The 23510-nt window shown below is 45.1% G+C and overlaps 1 long non-coding RNA gene across 3 annotated transcripts in view; it reads left to right on the top strand.

Annotated features, from left to right (window-relative positions):
* LOC144370039 (uncharacterized) overlaps window positions 1-23510 on the top strand; it is a 25998-nt gene extending 2488 nt beyond the window's left edge. The window contains exons 2-6 of one of the 3 annotated variants that reach the window (XR_013429962.1): window positions 14061-14132; window positions 14231-14449; window positions 17748-17860; window positions 18049-21004; window positions 23016-23510. This is a non-coding gene — a long non-coding RNA (uncharacterized LOC144370039). Of the gene's footprint in view, window positions 1-6358; window positions 6514-13981; window positions 14133-14230; window positions 14450-17747; window positions 17861-18048; window positions 21005-23015 lie in introns of those variants that run through there. The other 2 variants (XR_013429961.1, XR_013429963.1) reach the window with 2 other exon arrangements.

The following is a 23510-nucleotide window of genomic DNA, read 5'->3' as shown; positions in this document are numbered from 1 at the left end:
GACCTTAAATCGTCAGGATAACTACCAAGGAGTGGTATTGCTAGGTAATATGGTGGCTTCAGTTCTAGTGTTTTGAGGAGCACCCATACTTATTTCCATAGAGTTTCTTCTAATTTACAGCCACATCAATAGTGTGTAAGTGTTGCTGTGTTTTTTCATATTCTCCAGCATTTATTATTGTGTGTTTTCTTGATGCTGTCTTGTTGACTGGAGTGAGATGAAATCTTGGGGTTGTTAATTTCCCTAATTGCTAATGGTATTGAACATTTATTCATGTATTTGTTGGCCATTTTTATTTCTTCTTTTGAGAAGTGTCTATTTCTTTTGCTCACTTATTATTGCATTGTTTGATTTTTGATGTTAAGCATTCTGAGTTCTTTATGTATTCTGTATTTCTTGGTCAGAAGAGTAGCAAAGATTTTTTTCTCAATCTATAGGTTCCAAAATCTTGTTTCCTTTGCTGTGCATAAGTTTTTTTTATTCAATACACACCCATTTATTAACTCTTGCCCTTATTTCCTGAATTGTGTGGGTCCTATTAAGAAAGTCATTCTTGGAGTGTTGAGTCTCCATTTGCTTCTAAAGGAGGCATAATTTCTGGTCTGATCCCTGGCTCTTTGATCCATCTTGGTCATGTTGTATACCCTTAACATGTTTTTCAATGTGATTTGCTAACATTTTATTAAGAAATTTTGCATTTAAGTTCATGTGGGATATTGGTCTGCAGTTTTCTTTCCTCAGTGTGTCCTTATCTGGTTTTGACTTAGAGGGATACAGACTTCACAGAGGGAACTTGGACTTATTCCATCCCTTTCCATTTCATGGAGCACTGGCATGAGTTCTTCCTGAAGTCTCCTAGAATTTAGCTGAGAATCCATCTAGACCTGGGGCTTTATTTCTTACAAGCTTTTCATTACTGCTTCTCATTGCTAGTTACTGGTCTCTTTAGACCTTCTTTTTCCTCTGACTTCAATTTTTGCAGATTATAGCTGTGTAGAAATGTACCCATTTTCCCTGGGTTTTCCAGTTGATTGGTGTATAATTTTTCAAAATAATCCATAATGATTTTTTTGTTTCTGTGATATGTGTGATGATTTCTACTTTTTCAACTCTGAATTTATTAATTTGAGTCTTTTTTTGGTTAAGGGCTTATCCATCTTTTTATGTTTTCAAAAACTCTTAGTTTAGTGGAGCATTTATATTTTCTTCATTCTCAATTTCATTAATTTTTGCTTTGATCTTAATTATTTCCTTCCTTCTTCTCTTTTTGGATTTGGTTTGTTCTTTCTTAAGGGCCTTTAGATGCCTCATTTGATTGTTTAAACATTCCTCTTAGAACTAACTTCATACTGACCTACAGTTACTGGTATATTGTATCACCATTCTCATTTGCATCTAAGAATTTTTTACAAATTTCTTCCCTGATTTCTTCTATCATCCATTCATCATTCAAACATGTATTTTTCAATCTCTATATCTTCATTTAGTTCTTGTGGGGTTTTGGTGTACATTTTTATTTTCATTCCATTATTATGTGATTCAAGGAATTATTGTACCTTGGTCTCTCTGAAAGTTTAACTCATGAAGTGTCTCTTTTATATAATTAATGGCACTGATGATTGGGGCATAAATACCTGTTGTCATTGTATCTACTTATTCTATTGTTCTCTTATCCAATATACTCTTATTTCCTTATAACTTTTCCTTCATGTCTGACCGTACAGTTCAGATTGTAGGGAACTTATTTTATTAGCCTATATCAGGAAAAAAAATCAAATAGAGCAGAATTGGTTCTAGGCACTTGAAATGGAGCAAGAAGCCATTGTTAATCAGACATCACTGGGAACCACAGCTCAACCTTCATCTGGGCTGCACCCCACACCACCATGCTGACCCAAGTGGGTCAAACTACCTGTTTCCTGAAACAATGTTAAACTCTTGATCTTCTGTACAAACCACTCCTTCCACCAAACTCTCCAGAGACTCAGATTTTACTCATGTCCCTTCCTACAAAATGGCTTAATTTTTCCAGCAGCAGTCTTAATTCCCGACTCTCAGTGCTGTCATCCCAAAGCCTTGCCTTTAAGGCTCTCCATGCAGCCAGCATGCACTTGGGCAGGTGCCAAATTCAGTGGTTCAGTTGTGAGTGCTCCCAGGTCTCACATGTGACTTGCAATGTTCTCCCAACTCCATCTTATGTGTCCTAAAGCATTATCTCTCTGCTTTAATTTTTTTTCGTTGAAACAGTGTTAAATTCATAGATTTGTGCCATAATCACCCAATTTGCTATTTTAATCTCCACTCCGACCTCTACCCCTAGATAACTACCAGATTTTTTAAAATTTTTTTTTCATTTCCTGAGCATTTCAGATAAATGGAAACCCAGAATTTGTTGTCCTCTGCAACTGGCTTCCTCCACTTAGGGTAACGTTTTGAATTTCTAGGCTGTGGCACTTACCTGTGTTTTGTTATGTTTTCTTCCAAAGCATAGTTGTACCACACTTTGATATTTGTTTACCAGTTGACAGGCATTTGCAGAATGGGGATATTATGAACAATGCTGTTATGAAAATTCTTCTGCAAGTATTCATGGAGACACATGTTTCTAAGTTGAGCTATTTTGTGTTATTCTTTAGTTTTCTTTAATTTTATTCTTTAGTTTTCTTTCTTTGGGGACATGTGTTTTTTTTTTCTCTTAGGTAGATTCTGAGAAGTGAAACTACGAGGTCAAATGGTAACTTTATGTTTGGTATTTTATAAATTTCCAAACTTCTTTCTAAAGGATGCCTTATGTTATATTCCTTCTGAAATGTGTCTGGGTTCCACTTTTTCTACATCCTTGCCAACTTTTGGTATTGTCTGTTTCATTAGCCATTGTAATGAAATTAAATGGTGTTTCATTGTAGTATTAATTTACATTTCTCTAATTACTAAGGATGTGGAACATATTTTCATGGGTTTCATTACCATTCAGTCTTTTCCTTTCACAAATTAAAAAACAATTAGAGGCTTATCTAGTTTAATTTTGTTATACACATTAGGGAATGTAAATTGTACAGAATAATGGGTTTCATTGGGAAATTTCCATACGTGATTCTAAGGAGCTTTGATTGTAGCTACATTTCCCTTTTCCTCCTTTTATATTAATCTTCCTCCCCCGGATTCCCTCCTCTATCCCTTATAGGCCCTCTTTAATATCATATTTTCCCTCAAGATTTCTCATATGAGAGAACACATTTCCACTTGTCTTTGTGAGTCTTGCTTATTTTGTTCATATTGTCATCTATAATTTTATCCATTTTCCTGAAAGGACATGGTATTATTTTTCTTTATAGCTGAATAATACTAATATTTCTCTCTCTGTCTCTGTTTCTCTCTCTCTCTCTCTCGCTCTCTCTCTCTCTCTCTCTCTCTGTGTGTGTGTGTGTGTGCGCGCACGCACACGCATGTGTTTCTGAAACACGATCTTTTGTCCAATCCCAGGGAAAGAACATGGAGACACAGAGTGCAACAGAAGTGAGACTTTTAGAGAGCAGGTACAATATGTATTTTATCCTCTTAAACACAAGTTCAATCCCCCAGTTCCTCATTGGTTAAGAACTAAGATTGGTTAAGAAGGTCACAACCTTAGTGAACTTTGCCTAAGATGCCACATTCCCATATAAGAAAACTCTCTTTCCACATTTAAGATCTCTTTCCCCTTCAATTAATGTTTCTCAATGTGGTATTTCCTCCTGTTAATCTGTTAAACAGGTCCCTATTCCCACATCCTATTTTTCTAGGAGACGATATGTGTATAAGTCTCAAGGCTGCCACATATGAATGGTACTGCATAAACTGTCCTTTAGTGATTTTCTACTCTGCCTTCTCTTTTCCCTGTATTTAGAATTTCTAAAATCTACTTACTTGAGAATTTACTTTTTGAACATGAATCATCAGATTTTCTATTTCTCACATATATGAAGTTCTTTTTTTAAAATCGTACTGGGTGGGTATTGAACCCAGGGGGCTCTATGAATGAACAACTTCTCCTTAGTCCCTTTTAAAATTTGGAGATAGGTTGTTACAAAGTTGTTACACTGGCCTGGAACTTGAGCTCATCCTGCCTCAGTCTCCTGTGCCATTGGGATGCACCATGAGGACAGGTTTATGTAGCACATTTTGTTGACGCATTCTTCTCTTGATGGGCATCTAGACTGACTTCATAGCTTGGCTATTGAGAACAGTACATAGATGAAGATATCTCATTCCTGTGTATGCAGGTATCTCTTTACTATGCTTGCTTTGATTCCTTTGGGTATATGTCAGGAATGAGATAGCTGGATGGTATAATCAATTTATGTTTAGCTTTTTGGGGTACCTCCATACTTTTATGCAGAGGGATGATACTAATTTACATTCTCATCAGTGGTGTACAATGTTTCTTTTCCCACTCATCCTCACCAGCATTCGTTTTGTTTTTTGTTCTATACTGGTACATGAAAAATCAAGCTATTTTGTGGGAACAAACATAGGTGCAGACTCAGTCTCTGAATAGTTGGTTGGAAGGAATAGTTTGTACAGAAAATCAGCAGAGTTTAGCAACGTTTCAGGAAACTGACGGTTTGGCCCACTTTGGACAGCAGGTGAATAAAAGAATTGTCCAGGTATGCATCTGAGATGTGATTTTCAGTGACCTCCTGTTCCATTGTAAGTGCTCAGAACCAATTCTACTCCATGTGATCCCCCTTTTTTTTGAAAGTGATTAATGAGTTCCTTGTAGTCTGATGTTTATAATCCAGAAATGAAGCAAAAGAAATGCGAAAATGAATGTAGATTGACTATTCCAAACTCAGTGTGTTACATAGAGAGCTGCCTTGGAATGCAGGATGGCCCTGCCTCTGGGCCACACGCCTGGGATGAATTACTATTGAATATCCTTTCTCTTTTTCTATGGGTAGCCTCCTTTTCCTTTTCTCATTGATCTGGGTCCTTGATTGGGTCAAGGATGGTGTGGGAGGGGTCAGGGTACTGGGCCAGTGTGTGTGTGAGGGGGGTCTGTATTGGGATGAGAGCCAGGGCCTCCAGTGCCTGTGGTGGCAGCTGAGGGCACAGTCAGGTGGGTGGAGGGTGGGTGGTGGGTGCGGTAGCTGGAGTGTTGATGCCTGTCTCATGGCAGGGTGAGGAACCCTCTGCGCATGGGTAGGTGCAGGTCAGGGTGGGGTCATCCCCAGAGTCCAGCAGTCCCGGATGGGCACCAGGCCAGGCTCATGGCTCTGCGGCCATTGTTGTTGCTGTGGTCTCTCCGTCTCCAGGCGGCCTGTACCCCTGGTTTCTGGCAGCCGCCAGGAAACGCAGATGAACTCCCAGGGGAACAGGAGGACCTGGAGCCCATAGCCAGCAGGGTCTGGGGCTGTGTGGGCGGGGCCCAAGGTCCCTTTGCAGTAGGGGCTGGTGGGAGAGGCTGGAGGGGGCAGGAGCAGGCCCAGGCGGGCAGTGAGAAGCCACCAGTGTGTTCTCTTTGTCTCTACCCTGAAGCAGAAGTCCGAAAAGACGACATCACCCAAGGTAGGTCAGGTTTCCCAATCTGGCGGAGATTTTATGGGTGGGAATCCCTGCCAGAGCTCAGGCATGAGGCTGTGGAACAGGATGCGTGGCCCAGGTCTGGCCCAGGGCTGTAGGGGGCCCAGAGGCAGAGGCAGTCAGGCTCAGGAGTCTCAGGTCCCTTTCCAGAAATCTGGGAGCACAGCCAGGGACCAAGATAACCCTTCTCAACTGTGAGGACCATGGATCCTCCCCCAGATAGAAGTCTTCTAAACAGAGTTGTCTCCATCTGCCCCACCCCTTTAGCAATGGAGCATGCCATGAGGGGGTGGGGGTCAGTTGCCCCAGGTCACACAGTACTACAGACACCTGCTGGTGACTTTGCTCCTCATGACACTGGGGTGGAGGGTGTGGAGTGAAAACAGCTGCCTAGAAACTAGGACCTCTGAAAAGTAAGATTAGTAACCCCAGAGAACTTCACTCCCCTCATCTGCAAAGTAGGCATAGAGTTGTGTTGGTGGAAGGAGTGAGGCCCCAGGGAATCCTTCCCAGTCCCAGGGCTGTGCTGTGAGCAGCCTTTCACCTTGCCCCTTCCTGTCCAGACCCCCAGACCAATATCCCCACAGCTCTTTCTCAGCTGTACTAGGCCATCTAGGCCTGGGCTGTGATGACTGAAGTCAGAAGCCAAGACAGCCCTCAATCATTTGGGCTGGGTCACTTGTCCCTTGACCTTGGCCTTCCCATGTGTGAAGTGAAGGAGGGACCTCCTTGGGGTGGTATGGGGCACCACATGTATCTCTAACAGATCTGGGGGGATTGTCTCCACAGTGTGAGGAAGACCAAGATGATAGGGAAGGTGTATGGTGGCCATGATTCGGTGAGTGGCCAGTGGCCGTGGCAGGCCAGCCTGCTCTACCTGGGCCAGCATCTCTGCGGAGCTGTCCTCATTGACGCCCACTGGCTGCTTTCCACAGCCCAGTGCTTTCTCAAGTGAGTTATGCTTCCTGGGGCCCTCTCAGGGGGTTTGGCAGGGGAGGAAGGGTGAGAAGAGAAAAGGGGATCAGAGGGGATGGCCCTCCTCTGGGTATTGCTGGGGTCCCTGTGCTGCCACCAAATGCACACTGCTCCTTCTTTGATCCAGTGTCTGCTCCACCTGGACTGTCCTCCCCACTGGCCACCCAGTGCTTTCTTCATTTCCTGGGTCCTTATCATCCTTCATCCTCAGCCCCCGCTGAGAGACCCCTCTTCCCTATGTCTGTCCCCCCTGACAAGGACGTGTGCTGAGAACATTGGCACCTTACCCTACACTCCTGAGAGTAAGAATCTAGTCAGAGACCAGATATGATCAGCAGTGAAATGATTTCTTTCATTACTTTTGTTAAACTTCATTCCTGGGAGGAGCCAGAGTTACCCCTGCCCCATGTGTCAGGCTGCGTTGGTGGGGAGAGTAGGGTTCCCCAGCCTTGGAGAATGACATGGACAGTCAGGAGTCTACCTCTCCTGGCCCTCCTGGGCCTGTCTCTGTGGCTAACTTCAGAACACATGTGGAGGGACCCAGAGGGAAGGAGGGACTCATAGCCCAGGTAGGGGAGTTGCAATTTGTACACTTGCTGTCCCTGAATCCTCAGCTAGCTTCTCTTGAATCTGTGCAGGGTCCCCTGAAACCCTCCATGACATCGGGGGGGGGGGAGGGGTGGCGAGATCCCATGCCAGTGTGTCTCCATCTTTTCAGGAAGACAAGGAACAAGCTTCAGTCAGCATGATGCAGGAAGAAGCTCAAAGTGGGCAAGGAGGGCAGATGTGAGGGAAGGGGTCCAGAGAGAAGCTACATTGTGGGGGGCAGGGTCAAGGGACTTCCTTAAAGGAGGAGTTGGGCTTGTGATATGGATGGGCGCCCTACAGGTCTGAGAACTGTGTGAACAAAGCCATGAAGTTACTCATTCCCCTTCAGAAACAGGAGAACTTCAATTCTGTGCACTCATTTGTGCATTTAAGAAATTCTTTGTGAGCATTTACCTCCAAGTGGAGAAAAGCAACCCTGAGGGAGTGGGTTGGAGGTGGTGAGGCCAAGGGATGGATCAAAAGGTGACAGGAAGAGACCTGGTATATGAGTTAGCTTTTTGTCATTGTGACAAAATATCTGAGAATTGAGTCAAAAGTAGGTAATTTTACTTTGGGTCACGGTTTACTTAGTACCTCCGGTACATGGAAACTTGGCCACATGGTTTCAGGCCTGTGGGAGAACAGTACACTGTGACAGGAGCACATGGTGGAGGAGTCCCTTTCACCTCATGGCAGCAAGGAAGCAAATAGGGGTACATGGTCCCAACATGTCAAGAGCACCCCCAACCTGAGGACCTAACTGATTTCCACTAGGCTCTGCTGCTTACAGTTTCTGCCATTTCTCATTATTGCCACAGACCAGCACCCAAGCCTTTTGCACATGAACCTATGGGAGTCATTTAAGATCTGAACCATAACATGGTAATGGTCCAGAGCTCCTCCTAGGAAAATAAGAGGGTTTGATCTGAGGCACCCCTTAGTACCCTTCCAGCACCAGGATTCTCAGCTCCTCCAGTTCTAGGAGGTGGTGGGAAGCCCTACGTCCTGAGGTTGTGAGTTGAATGTTCATCAACCCAGAGCGAGGAGGCTCCTGAGTGTTAGAAGGGAGGAGACAAAGGTGCCTGGAATCAGGGCTGGGAGAAGGGGGTCCAGAGCAGTGTGGGCAGTGGGATGAGGATGCAGGAAGAGTGGGGGCCCCTGAATCAGAGACGATGCTGATAATGGGCCCTTCCTCCTCCAGCAAATCCCAGGCACCACAGGACTGTGAGGTGCTCCTGGGTAACACCCAGCTGTACCAGCACACCCAGCACACCCAGAAGAATCTCAGGTAGTTTCTCACCCTTGACTAGACGTTGGCCCCCTGTCCCTCATTTCCATGCTCTCTCAGGTGAGAATTAAGCAGTGCTACATCCCTTTTAGTCTGAAAATATATGAGTCCATGGCTGCTGAATCCTATGTGGCACAGAACCTGAAAGCCTAGGGATCTGGACATTTGGAATCAGGAGTCTGGGTTCCTTAAGTCTTTGTGGATTTTGATTCTAAGATTGTAATCAGCCATGTATTTGAGATGACATGAATGAACTCAGAAGCTGACCTTGGGGCTTTCCCATCCAGGGTGTTAGTGAGGTTTTCATTACTGTAACAAAACATCTGACATAATCAACTGAAAAAGAAGAAAGGCTTATTGTGGCTCATGGTTTCTGAAATGCATCCCATGGTCAGTGGGCCCCATTGCCTTGGGCCTGTGACATGGCAGCACACTGTGGCAGGAACACATTGTGGAGCAATGCTGATCAGGAAGTAGAGAGCAACAGGAGGTGCCAGGTTTCTGACATCCCCTTTAAGGGCACACCTCCAGTGATCTAACCTCCTCCAGCTTCCTAAAGTTCCCAGCACCTTCCAATAGTGCCACAGGTTGGGGCCAAGGCTTAAATACACAGGCCTTTGGGGACCTTGGGAAACTGTTGGAAAGATGTTAGAAAGGCACACTTGGTGTCCGACCCCAGAGCCTGCATAATGAAGTCAGAATAGTCACAACTTAGGAATGTTTAATGTCTGTGACCTCACCCAGCTCCTCTCTTGTCCACTGCATGTTCATGTCAGGTGAACTGAGTGTGGAGAAAGCTCTAGCGTTTCTGGTTGAATTTGCAAATGGAAAGAAGAGGATTCTAGGTGAAGACTTTTGCACAGGAAGATGTAATAAAGGATTGTGTGTGGTGTGGGAAAATGCTGCTGCTGTGCTTTCAAGGGGAAAAGAACAATACAGAATTGTATTTATCTGTGCATCAGCATTTATTTCTCAACAGAGAAAGTGTCTGTGAAAGATCTGGACAGATCCCCAGGTTTTGGACTGACCCCCAGCATGGCCATGGCCTTCCTGAGTAGGTGATTCAATGAGAGGACAAGGCCTGGCTTCTTGGGAAAGAAGTGGCAGCACCCTGGGGAAACATCAAGTGACACCATCACCAACAACCCCCGCTGATTGGTGCACAAAATTCATGCAGTGTTCCCACTTCTTCTCTCCTGTAATTTGCTAATATTCTTTCATTTATTCATAAGATTTAGTCATTGGATCCAGTCCTGCATTATCATTTTGAATGGATTGCTATCTGTTACTTCAATTAAGATCTCAAACTCAGAGTGTTGATTTTACTTCACTTATTCCTGCTCTCTCTTATGTTGATCCAGGTTTCTGACAGATCTCATTTTCTGGCTCACTGAAGAAATTCTTTTAACATTTCTTTCAAGGAAGATCTGCTGGTGACAATTCCTCTCCAATTTTATTTGACTGGAAAGTCTTCATTTTTATTCTCCTTTGCAGGAGCATCTCACTGGTATAGAATTTGGGGTAAAGAGGAATTTTTTCCTCTCAACACTATGTTTTTCATTGCTCCCCTTTCTGGCTTGCATAATCTTTGAAGGAAAGTATGATGTCATCAGATCTTTGCTTCTCAGTGGATAAGGCATACTTTCCCCCTATGGCTTCTTGAAGATTTTCTCCTTGTCTTTATTTTCTGCAGTATGAATATGACATGCCCAGATGGAATGTTCTGGCATTTATTCTGCTCAATGATTTCTGTGGTTTGATGGCTGTTGTGAGTTTTGGCAAATTTTCAGTCATTATTATTTCAAATATTTCTTCTTTCTTCTCTTCTGGTATTCCCACTTTGCATGTGTTGCAATTTTCATAGTTATCCCATATTCTTGGGGATTCTATTTTGACATTGTTACCCATTTCTCTTTGCATCTGGGTTTGAGAAGTTTATATAACAAACTTCAAGCTCACTCATTCTTGCTTAGCTCTGGATATTTGTTGATGAGTTTTTTAAATGTTTTCTTCATTTTCATTACAGTGCCCTGATTTCTAGCATTTCCTTTAGCTCTTTCTTGAAATGTCCATCTACCTGCTGACATTGCACATATGTTTCTGCAAACTCTCTGTTTCTTCCATGAGAACCCTTAAAATGTATAAATCAGTTATTTTGGATTGCTGACCTGAATATTTCAAAGTATCCACTAAATATAAGCCTAGTGTTGATGATTGCTCTTCCTTACAGGAAATGTAGCCTTTTTTATTTGTCTTCTTTGTCTTGAAATTTTCTGCACAAAGTCACATATGATCTGCTGGGTGACAGGAGCAGAGGTCCATGGGTGTGCAGGGTGATGTTTCATGTTCACCTGGTGAGTCATTAGTTTGTGTTTACTCTGGTGTTTCCGTGTGTGAGAGGCTAAATTTCCTCTGGTGTCCTTATTTTTGTCTCCCCTCTGGCCTGTTAGTTTCCCAGTGGATCCTTACTGATTATGGGCTGAGACAGTTCCTTCCTCTCTCATTATACAGAAGCCCTACTGAGGTGGTGCTGAGGTGAGGACGTGGGACAGGAAGCACTCCCTGGTCCTAGGATTAGACCTCAGTCTCATAGGGAGCCTGTGTCCCTGAGCTGGGACCTTCATGCCCACATCTCATTGGCACCCATTCCCACCCTGGTGGGGCAGGAAGGAAAGAGGGAGCTGGATTTGGGTGTTTCTGTCCCCCAAGTCAGTTAGATGCTGATAAAACTCTAAAGGTCAGGCCCTGACATGAGAATTTCTCTTGCATCAGGCTTTATACTTGATAGTAGAACAAATATTCTGGAAGTAGTTCATTTTCTCCATACCCTTTCCAGAAACAGTCTAGTCTAAAGCCTGAGAACCTGACAAGGCTCCTGGAGGTAGTATCCAAGGGAGTGAGGGGCCCCAGTGCTCCCATGGCCTCTCTGGAGTTCAAGTCTCCAGCAACTGCTCCACTGCAGTTTAGGTTTCCTCACCCAGCACTGGTGCCCGTGCCAGGTGTGTGCGCCTCGGCTTCCCTTCAGGTACGCCTTGAGTCTCCAAGTGAGTGCATGGGTTGTAGTTAGTTGGTCAAAGCTCTGAGGCTCTCACCCAACTCCAAAGCAGGAACAGTAAGGAACCAAGACTTCACTCATCAGCAGTCATTATGTGGACCATTTCTCTGAAGGAAGCAGAGTAATAATGAGGTTAGAATTTTAGTTTGGCCAAGGACCCACATGTTTTTAAAAAAGCATATCTTGTCGCTCTGTGGTAGGGCATGTGATGAGCACAAGCAAAGCCCTTATTTTAATCCCAAAACCTAAAAAGAAAAAAAAGTGGGGCTGGGGTTGTGGCTTAGTGGTAGGGCACTTGCCTGGCATTGCGTGAGGCCCTGGGTTCAATCATCAGCCCTGCATATGGATAAATAAATAAAAATAAATGTTCACTGGCAACTAAAAATATTTTTTAAAAAAGAAAAAGTACATAGATGTATGAGAATGGTGGACTTCTCCAGATATTTGGCTGATTAAACAAGAATAGGATTGTGTTTATGCAAAAGGAGGGCAAAAGGCAGAAGGGAGCCTGCAAAGAATTAAAGAGATATTTATACACATGTGATCATACAAGGATTATTTATTTTATTGCATTTATGAAAAGGATAGATCTTTTAAGAAAAAAAAAGGTAGTTAGATCTATATTTACTTGCAATATCCATAATAAATTGGCAAGTGAAAAAGAAGCAAGTTTCACTGTAGTGTTTATAAAATGATACCATTTTGATTAAAATGAGGGAAAAAGGATATATATATATATATGTATATATATATATATATATATATAGTATATAAGTAAACAATCAGAGCAAAAGGCATGAAAGAATATAATGCAGGATGCTGGTACTGATTTCAGGGTGGAAGTAAAACAATTTATATATAGAGAGATTATAGTGTTTATATATCCTTTAATTTAAAAATAAAATTAAAAAAATCTAAATATGAAATAATGGATAAACACAGGTGGGTGGAGATAAAAAGCACAGACAAGAAACAGCCAAGGAAAATAAGTTAAAGAGAGAGAGGGATGAAGTCAGAGAGGCAGAAGGGAGCCAGCAAGGACTTGAAGAGATATTTCTACACACATAATCATACAAAGATTATCTGTTTTAGCCAAGGGTCTATTGAGGAGAGGTTTTAAGAATTTAGCACACACCCATATGATGAAATATTATTTGGTCTGAAAAATAAAGGAAATTTTGACTGATACTATCGGAAGGAACTATCTGACCGATATGGAGGAACTTGAGAACATTATTATAAGTACAGGAATTTAGACAGACAAACACACACACACACTCACTCATAAAAACAGCACATATTGTTAAGATCAAACTTATATAAAGTACACCAATTAGTCAAATTACTAGAGAAATTAGAATGGTGGTTGCTAAGCCCTTGGGGGTAAAGGGAATTATTATTATTAACTAAGGTGCAGTTTTTCAAGATGAAAAAAAAGAAAGGAGCTACATACTTGGCCCAGTCAATACACAGTTCAAAACGAGGGGTGTCAGGAACTTCAGGTGCTAGGAGGGTATTCTGTTTGCAAGACCAAATCCCCCATACTGAAGGAAAAGTTCTTACTTGGGACAACAGACTGCCTTGGACCTAGTCACCCTTTGGTGACGTTGGACACTATCATGAGTTCCTGTGGGAATGTGGGAACCCCACCTAGCTGTTGAACAGCTTGGGAATCTGAGGCCTTGGAGTATCCATCCACGGAGGTACAGGAGGTTGGCACTGGAAGACCCCTGACAATTGCATCCTTGGAGCCTCCATTTCCTCTGCAGCCTCAAACTCCATGTACCTGGTTGGAGTTTGGAAAAAGGAGGCACAGGCTGAGCTGAAAAGCAGGTCAGCCATACCAGGCAGGTGCTAGTCCCATACCAGGCAGGAGCTGGTGGCAGGGATGTGGAGCTGTGTCCTGGAGTGGGCTGGGCCAGTCCCAGGAAGAAGCTTCTACGCAGGAAGAACCACATCAAGTCCATCAGCTACCACCTGAAAGGAATCAGATCTGAGGGACCTAGGCAGGGCCCCTGGCTCTCCCTTATTCTAGGTCTCTCCTGTTTCTGCCAGGAACCACACGGATCAGGTAAGTTCCAGAAACTCATTAGGGATGTGATTTATATCAGGGAAACCAGGGATCCTGGCCCAATTCAGGGATACTGAGTCTGGCACATGAGCCCTGGAAGGATCACCTGGGAGGCCAAGGGACAGAAGACGTCATGAGAAAATGGAAGCTAAACTGAGAACATTGGGTTGCTTCCAATGAGGGCTGTTCTTTTCCTTCTTTTCACTTGTTGCAATGGCAGGGATTTCATAGAACAAAGGCAGTAAGATCAGAGGCAGGTCCTCGGGGCATCTGAGGTGCTGGATGTCCCTGACCATGCACTCTCCACTGCCATCTTCTTCTGGAACATGAGGTTGAAGTAGTGGCCATGTTCAGGACCTTTTGTAGTTGGCACTCTGTAAAGAGGTGCCAGTTCCCAGGCGGGTGGCGTGAGTGAATCTAGTGCAACTTTTCCCCTTTGCAGAGCCAAGAAAGCAGAAGAAAACCTTGTGACTGGGCTGGTTACTCCTCCCCACCCTGACCCTGAACCTCCATTGTTGCAGAGAGAAATCCCAGCCTTCCAGCTAGAGGGAGCTGTTATTTGGAGAGAGAGATGGCTTGGATCTAACACATAGGTAGGTGACAGGCCCTATCAGACACTGCTATGCAACCAAGATACCCACCACTCGGGTCTGGGCTCTGAAAACTGACTCACTTTTCTGCTTTCTCATAGAAGACCATCCGATCAACGTAGCTGGTGCGCTGCCATTCCTGCAAACCCTTCCACAGGGCCTCCTCCATGGTCATGGTGGACTCCCATTGAGACAGGGAATGAAGCACTGGGCTGCACTTCATCAGGATCAGTCAGTGTCCACAATGTCACCCTCCATTCTCAGCCTAACTGGCCCAACATGTCCTCCTACCTTTGTTACATCTGCTCCATCATATTCAGGTATGGTACCGGGGCTCTGGGACACTATACCCCATATCAAACATTAACACCAAGGGATGTGTTGGCCTGTAGGATTTCACTTGGATTCCTTGATGGTATGGTGTGTTATGTGCTGAATTTGATTTTTAAGAATTTAATTTTTATTATTTTTTTATGTGATGCCAAGGATCGAACCCAGTGTCTTACTGGTGCTAAGCGAGCAATCTACAACTGAGCAACAATCCCAGCCTGTACTGAATGTTTTATCCTCCAAAATTCACCTGTTGAAATCCTAACCCCCAATGTGATGGTATGTGGAAATGAACTTTAGTGTTTAGGAGGTTTGATGAGATACTGAGGATAGGGCTTCATGAAGGCATTAGTGGTCACCCAGGAGAAGGAAGAGACACTGATGTGATGTCAGTCATGTGAGAACAGTCGAATCTGTCATCTTCTTTAGCAAGGAGAGAGCCCACGTGGGAATCTGGATCAGGCACCCTTCATCTGCATCTCCCAACTCCAGATCTCTGAGAAGTGAAGGTCTGGAGTCTTAGTTACCTGGTCTATAGCATTCAGTATTGCAGCCAAGCTAACTGAGACAGTGCACAGAATGGCCTGGGAGCACAGTCACAAATTGGGGCAGTGATGAACATCCACATTCAGAATTCAAAGAGAGTAACTTCCTCATGAGTGCCACATGACCACAGTGTCCTTATCAAGAGTCCAGGACAACATGTGTGGATATCTGTAGAGTTCTGTCTTGGAGCCAGCAACCCTAACCCCACTTCTGGTTGTGATTTTCTCATGCCAACAAGAATCAGGTGTAGGGTAGAAGGTGAAATAACTGGGAGAGGGACCATCATATGGAGCGAGATAGCCAACTTCAAATTCTGGCCCACATTACCCCAGAAACCTATTATAGCTTGAGTCTGCCATATGATGATGAAGACCATTGGAAACAAAGATTTCCATCACCCACAGGGCTGTGATGGGCACTGACTTAAGGCACATTTCCTCCCCTGGAGTGAGATCAATGATGCTGGGAATGTGGGTCTCTCAGCTTGTTTCCCACCCTCAGGACCTTCCTTCCAGTTCCCCTACATCCCAGCCTCCTTTTCTGTCCCTGTCACATCTCAAGGAGGAGTTCTGGGTCCCAGGGAAGAACACTCACATGAGTGGAGTCTTAGGAAGGTGCTGGTGGACCAGGATCTTGAAGCACTGCCAGTGCCTGAAGTTTCTGTAGATGCTCTGAGGTCCACTGGAGTCGTCTGGTGGCACTGCAGCTGGTGTACCCTCCCCGTACACTCCCTGTGGCCATGGGTGGGCATTCATTGGGAAGACAATGGGGGTCAGGTGGGCAAATGGTGGTGTTGCTGGAGTGTGAAGGTCAAAGTCCATCAGCTCCCATAGTTCTGGGTCCCCCCACTGGCTGAGATAGGCACAGTGGTCCTCCAGGCAGAAGCTGCTGTGAGGAATGGAGCAGGGTGATCCACACCACCTCAGAAGGCCCCTGGGGCCCTCCACTTGAGGTGCCTGAGTGAGGGCAACATTCTGAATGTGGCTCTCCTAGTCTCCGTCTGGCCCCTGTTGACCAGAGTTGAATAGCCCAGACACACACACACACACACATCAGGGACACCAGCTCCTGCAGCCATTGACATTTCAGGGTAAGCACACTGCACAAGTGGGTTCCCCTGGGAGACTAGTGCAGTCACAGGAGGTAACATGGGCAGCACCCAGATGGCTGGTGTGTTGGCACAGGAGCAGAGGGAAGACAGGGCAGGTCTCTGAGGGGAGACATAGGGGAGCCAGGTTCTGCCTGGTCTCAGCACTCGAGATGCTGTGGAAGCAAAGTCAGGGCAAGTGGCTGTAGGAGTGAGGCCCCCAGCCTTTGTCACTAGGCATCTGAGGAGGAATGGCAACAGCTCAGGGTCTGGTGGGCAGGAAATCTTGTGGTTTGCAACTTTCTCTGAGTGAAATTTAGGCTTCCTCCAATCAAAAGTTACACTCAGAGAAATCTTGTTCCCAATACTCAAAGACTCCCTGAACATGGTCTATTGTGCACCTCCCTGACTAGAGGCCCCTTGGCATCCTTTGCTGACAGTGGGTCAGCGTCCAAGGCATCTCGCTGGAAACTGACTCTGCCAAGTGGCACCATGCCTCTCAGCATTCTCACCTACAGGAAGGAGACCTCCCTTCTCCAGGAAAGTTCCAGGCACTCCAAGGCCTATGTGGAGGTGACAAGTTCATAATTTATGGGTCCATCACCCCATCAGCCTTCCTTTTGCTGACTCTCCTTGGAAAACCCTCTGTTTCTTTCCTGGCCTTGCACAACTAAACAAAAGCACCTGAGTGAAATGTCTCCCCAGCTAGACCTGAGGAAGCCTGAAGGTCACCAGGAGCACATCCTGCCCAGAGCACTTCTAAGCACAAGCACCAGTGGGGACACAGATTCTGCCATCTCAGTGTATCTGTAAACAGGGTTTTCCCAAGAGAATTCTTGACGTGGCCACAACTAGATTAGCACTTGAACATTTTGGCTGGAGGTGCAAAAGCCATGGTCACAGAACTGTTCTCAACTTGAAATGAATCAAGGCAGTGGACCTAAAGTGTACGAGTGACATTGTACTTGTCTCACCCACCCAGCTGCATGGGAAATGACAGTTTTAGTTAAGAATGTTCAACATAAAGTTGAAAGAATGTCATGCGTTCTTAAATCTTGAACCATGGGAGATGCAGTGCTTAAACTGAACACCCAAGGGCCACACTTGCACATATCAAATAAATGGTGGGAAGAGTAGATAGGCATAGAGATAGTTCAAAAGTGTTGGGAAAACATACGGGGGAATGGGGTTGATAGCTAAAATGGAAGGGATTTCTTTTTGAGCTGTTAGAAGTACTCTATTTTTTGTTGTAGTCATGAAGGAAATGTTTATTGCCGATATGGAGGCAAAGTCTATGAAAAGGAGAATTCTAATATTTGATGGGTGATGTGAGTTGTGTGAATGTCTTCCTAAAGTGATTTTGTAATGATCTGCAGCAAAATAGTGAGATGTTAGCAGACAATGCCTCAGATGTTTAGCCAGGGTGCCACAGTCTGGCCAAGACCCAGGAACTGCCCTGGCCAATGCATAGAGATCAGAAGGAGGTTTATAAACTGAGTTTCTATAAGAGTGCATCTAAAAAAAGGGAGCCCACAAGGGCCCAGTCCCTCTGGTCACTGTCAGGAAGCACAGCTTTTCATTAATGTAGGGAGTGGGTCTTGGTGGTGTCAGTTGATGACTCCCTAGTGTGCTGTGACTTCTTCTCCTCTCATCAGGTCACCGACTCAGGAAGACCATGGCCATGCTGGGGTTTTGTCCATCCTCACTGACCAGCATCATTCATGGGAGGAGAAAGAAGCTGTCTAAACACATACATGTCTAAACACATGTGAGTTGAATGTTCATCAACCCAGAGCGAGAAGGCTCCTGAGTGTTAGAAGGGAGGAGACAAAGGTGCCTGGAATCAGGGCTGGGAGAAGGGGTTCCAGAGCAGTGTGGGCAGTGGGATGAGGATGCAGGAAGAGTGGGGGCCCCTGAATCAGAGACGATGCTGATAATGGGCCCTTCCTCCTCCAGCAAATCCCAGGCACCACAGGACTATGAGGTCCTCCTGGGGAACACCCAGCTGTACCAGCACACCCAGCACACCCAGAAGATGCTCGTGAACCAGATTATCACCCATCCAGACTTTAAGAAGCTCTATGTCTTCGGGAGTGACATTGCCATGTTGCAGCTGCACCTGCCTGTGAACTTCACCCCCTATGTGGTTCCTGTCTGCCTCCCACATGCAGACATGCAGCTGCCCAGTCAAAGGTCCTGTTGGATAACTGGCTGGGGAAGGCTCTCCGAGAAGAGTGAGGGGGCCTGGGAGAGGCAGGAAGGGAAATGAAGGACAGGAGGAAGCATCAGGGCAACAGGAGAGGGGTGGTTCAGCCAGGCAAGAGGCCCAGGCTGGTTTCTGAAGCCCCTGGACTTGACCCCCCTGTGCCTCATTTCCATGATCTCTCAGATGAGGACTGGGCAAGTGCTACATCCCTTTAGTTCTGAAAGTGATTCTAGGCTTCAGAGTTCCATGTGGCCCAGTCCCTGAATATCTGGGGATCCTTAACAACTGGAATCAAGAATCTGGTTTGTTGGAGTCTTTGTGGCTTTTGATTCGAGTGTTTAATCAGCCAAGGTTTGGGATGACTTGAATGAACTCAAAAGCTGTTCCTGGGGGCTGTCCCGTTCCGGGTTGTTAGTTGGCTTTCCATTACTGTAAAAACAAAGCAAAACAAACTTGCCTGAGATAATGACTGAAAAAGAGGAAAGGGTTATTTTGATTCATGGTTTATGATGTTACATGGGGATGACTTTACATCCTGAGCAAGTTATGGAGCAGTGCTGCCCAGGAAGCAGAGAGCCAGAGGAGGGGCCGGGTTCCTGACATCCCCTTTAAGGGCACACCTCCAGTGACCTACCCTCCTCCTGTACACCCCATTCCTTCAAGATTCCAGCACCTCCCAATAGTGTCACGGGTTGGGGCCAAACTTTAAACACACAGGCCTTTGAGAATCCTTGGAAAGGTGCTTGGGAAAAGTGGGAAGTCACATGTGGCATCTGACCCCAGAGCCTGCATGATGAAGTCAGAGTGATCCCAATTTAGGAATGGTTAATGTCTATGAGCTCACCTAGCTCTTATCTTGTCCACTTCCCATTCTTGTCATGTAAACTGCATAATGAAGAAAGCTTTGGGGTTTTTTGTTACCTGGTCAGATTGAAAGAAGAGAATTATAGACAAAGGCTTATGCCTGGATGATTTAATAAAGAAAGGATTGTTGATGGTTTGGGGAAATGCTTCCGGTGTATTTTCAATGAAAGAAAGAACAGTACAAATTTGTAATCATCCATGGGGTCAGCATTTGGTTCCGTGTCTCTCAACAGAGGTGTTAGAGGTGTTTTGGACAGACCGTGTCTTCAGTGAGTGCTCTGCCCACAAGCCTAATACTTGCCCACCCAGTGTTAGGAACACTCCCTAGTCATGGGATGGCCAGCCCCCAGCACACATATGTGTAGAAACACATTCTGGTTCTTCCTTGAAGACAAGATCCAAGTCTTGTTTTAATGTTCCAGACAGTGTCCCAAGGCACCTGGTAGGAACTCCACTGCTCTTTTCCACCCTGGCACAATAAATCACTGTTTCCTGCCTGTTGACTCCAAATTTCTCTCCCATTTTCCATCCTGTGTACTTCTACTCAAGTCCCCACATGGTGCCCTATTATGGGCACGTAGAATCAAATGTCAACTCCCCACCTTGGCTATAAGGCTGTACATAGTATCAGTGCTCTGCCCCTTCTCTGCCTCAGCTCCTGCTGCATCCCTCACATATCTGATAACTCGCAGCACTGTCCACTTTGCTCCTCCTTGAGCAAGGCCACCTCCATCCCTAGACCATTTACTTTGCTGTTTTCCCAGCCTAGCTTTCTTTCCCCTCTGCTCTTTGCATTACTTCTTTCTTCTTGACATTTACAGCTCAGCTCAGCTACTCCCAGTTTTACTCCATCATGTGAACTATTTTGAAATAGGCAATCCCTGCTGTCATCTCCCTGTTCTATCTGGTCCATAGCACTTAACAGTTTGTTCATTTCTTCTACTTGCTCTGTCTCTTCCAACTCAAATATCAACCTGTACCTCAGTGTGTAAAATATGCCTAGCACAAGGACAAGTGAATAGATAAGTGATGGGGTGAGAGGATTGATGGATGGATGGTTTGACAGATGGGAGGATGAATGTGGAATTGGATGGGAAGATGATTGGATGGATGGATGGATGGATGCATGGATGGATGGATGGATGGATGGATGGATGGATGGGTGAAGTTGGTGGATGGGTGGTCGTATGTGTTAGTGGATGGGGAGAAGGAAGAAAGAATGGAGAGATTGATGAGAGTAGATGGAAAATGAGTGTGGGAAGATGGGTAGATGGATGGAGGAATGGGTGAATGCATGGACGTGTGGGTGGGCAGGTCAGTGGATAAAGAGATGGCAAAAAGGTTAGTAATGGATGGGTAGAGAGTAGACTGAATGGTTCATGAGAGGATAGGTGGGTGACTGAATGGTTGCTGAATTCCAGGGAGTGGAGTCACATAATTAGTGGGATTTGCCACTTTGTGGAACAGGAAAGGTTGTTCTGTTGTTGGAGGAATAGGCTAAGTATGTGGACAGCTTTGAGAAAAGGGTGGGGGGCTTAGCATGGAAGACTGAACCGAGGTTTGAAACCCATGCTTGAGAGTAGTGGTGAGCGTCAGGCAGAGTGGGGGTTCTGAGTCGTCTGGGTTCTTTGCTAAGGCACAGTGCATGTCACTCACCTCCTTCTCATTTTCACAGAGCCATTGTTACTGCCCTACTCTCTCCAGGAAGCTAAGGTGAGTCTTATGAATAGCACCATCTGCAATACCTTCTATGGGCAAACACCTGGAGAAGGCAGGAACTACTCTGTGCAGGAGGAGATGCTGTGTGTGGGGGACTTCTCAACAGGAAAGGCCATCTGCCAAGTAAGTAAGGTCGGGCTCTGCTGCTCTCTTGCCTGTTCTGCTGGCCTCAGTTTCCCCTGGGGTGCCTGTGTTGGCCTCAAGTGTCTTGGTAGAGACCCCAAACTTCCTGCTTCCTTCCTTCTACATATTTTCCGTGGGCTCCATTCCTCATCAGTCTTCCTTCAGACCAGCACCTTCCTCAGCCCATCCCAGCACAAAGCTGTCTGCTGTGAGGACCCTCAAACAGTATCCATTTTAGTTGCCTGTTTTAAACTTTGATGTGTAGCATACACACAGGATGAGTTATTTGTAAGTGCACAGCATGATGACTTTTGTGAGGTTGATGCAACCTGTTACCAGCCCTCCCCACAACTCTCCATTCCCTTCTTGTCCCTAACCAGCAGATTTCCTTTTAGTCTTTGGAATTGATTCTGAATTTTCTGCAGACAGGATTTACTGTTGGCTTTCTTCTGTATTTTAACATTATATTTGTACCCAGGGTTTTTACTGTAAGTTCATATCAGCTGTCTAATCATCAAAAAATAAAGGGTAAGCCACAATTGGGGGGGCTATTGGTCACCTGGTGTGTTGGAATACACCTGTAAGCCCAGTGGTTCAGGAGGTTGACTGCAAATTCATGCCAAGCCTCAGCAATTTAGTGAGACATTTTGCAACTTAGGGAGACTGTTTTCATATTAAAAATAAAAGAAAGTGTGGATGTGGAACAGTCGTGAAAAGCCCATGGATTCAGTCCCTGGTAATAAAAAATAATACTAATATCTGGTTGGTAGTATACAAAAATGCCAATGTCATAGAAAAGAAGGAATGAATGAGACTGAAGTAGGTTAATAAAACTTGGTATTTAAAGATAAGATGGGATCCTGGATTGGATCTTGGAATAGAATAGGGATATTTGGGGGCAGAGACTCACTGGTAGAGTGCTCACCTAGCGTGTGTGAGGAGCTGGCTTCAATCCTCAGCACCACATGAAAATAAAGAAAATAAACTTATTGTGTCCAACTACAACTAAGAAAAAATATTTTAAAAAAGAATAGGGATGTTTGTTCCTAGTGAAATCTGAATATTTATTTAATAATATTGTACCATCTCTACTTCCTTGGTTTAAGTATTTGTACCATGGTTATGTCAGATGTTAACACTAGAGGAAGCTAGGTGCAGGATATGTAGATCCTCTGTAGTATCCTGCAAATCTAGCCTAATCCTACATTATTTCAAAATGGAAAGATTTGAAAAGATTGAAAGAAACCCTTTACCAGAGAGTTCATTTAGATATCAAACAAGCAAATGAAAAAACCTCTCAATATTGTCAGGCACAGGAGAAATACAAACTCAAACACCAGTGAGATGCCTCTACACATTAATTAAATGGCTGAATTCAAATGACTGGCCACGTCAGTTGTTGACAAGGATGTGAAGCACCTGGAACCCTCAACATACCCGAATGGTAGCGTTGTAATCTGGTGCAAATATTTTGAAAACAATTTTGTAAAAAGCTATATACACTTCTACCATACAATCCAGACATAGTAATGTTAGGTATTTACCCAGCAGAAGTGAAAGTAAGACTTGTAGATGTCCAAGAAAGACATCTATATGACTACAAGACAGTTCACAGCAGGTTTCTTGGGTAATAGTTCAAAACTAAGAAAAAGCTAAAAGATCAGTAGCAGGCTAATGAACGAATAAACTAAACAATATCCCTACACTAGTGCACTACTCGGCAGTAAACAGGAATAAACTATGGTGCTCACAGCTACCCAGGTGTACTACTAAATATAGTATTTAGGGAGGGGCTATGGACTGATGGATTTGGAAACACGATCTCCACTGGGAGGATCATCTCCGGAGCTTCTTGCTGCTTCATTCTGGTGTCCCTCATTGGGGGCTTGAACTGATTGGCCTTCACTAGGGCCCTGCTTCACATAGTGGCAGCCCAGGGTGTCCAACATTGCCACCTGGTATTTCTGCCCCCACTCAGCCCCCATCCTAACTCCTCTCTCTCTTTCCTCAGGGTGATTCTGGGGGTCCTCTTGTCTGCTATGGCCCCAGTGCCTGGGTCCTGGTAGGACTGGCCAGCTGGGGCCTGGACTGCAGGCCTCCCATCTACCCCAGCGTCTTCACCAGGGTTGCCTACTTCATTGACTGGATCAGTAAAGTCAGGAAGCGGAGTTCTCTGCCAGACCCTCCGCCTGACCCTCCTCCCACAGACTTTCCATCCCAGCCTCTGAGAGCTTCCGGCTGCCCCGGGCCCTGGAACACGCTCATGTGCACACAGACCTGGCTCCTTGTGCCACTTATCTTCATGTTACAGCAGCAGGTCCCTGAGTGACTGTCAGGGCCCTACATATTTCCTCTGCCCAGGCCTCCGGCCTCTTGCTGCAGCTACTCTCACTCAAGACCACTGTTGATCTAAACAGCTCCTTTCCTCAGCTTCCCTGTCCATCATCTGCCACTCCCAAAGCCAAGTTCAGCAAACCAACCCAAATAAAAGACTCATCCTCCTGTT

Source organism: Ictidomys tridecemlineatus, chromosome 13, assembly GCF_052094955.1.
Source record: "Ictidomys tridecemlineatus isolate mIctTri1 chromosome 13, mIctTri1.hap1, whole genome shotgun sequence".
Taxonomy (NCBI): Eukaryota; Metazoa; Chordata; class Mammalia; order Rodentia; family Sciuridae; genus Ictidomys; species Ictidomys tridecemlineatus.
Note: the sequence above shows the minus strand (reverse complement) of the source record. Positions and strands in the feature narration are given on the sequence as shown.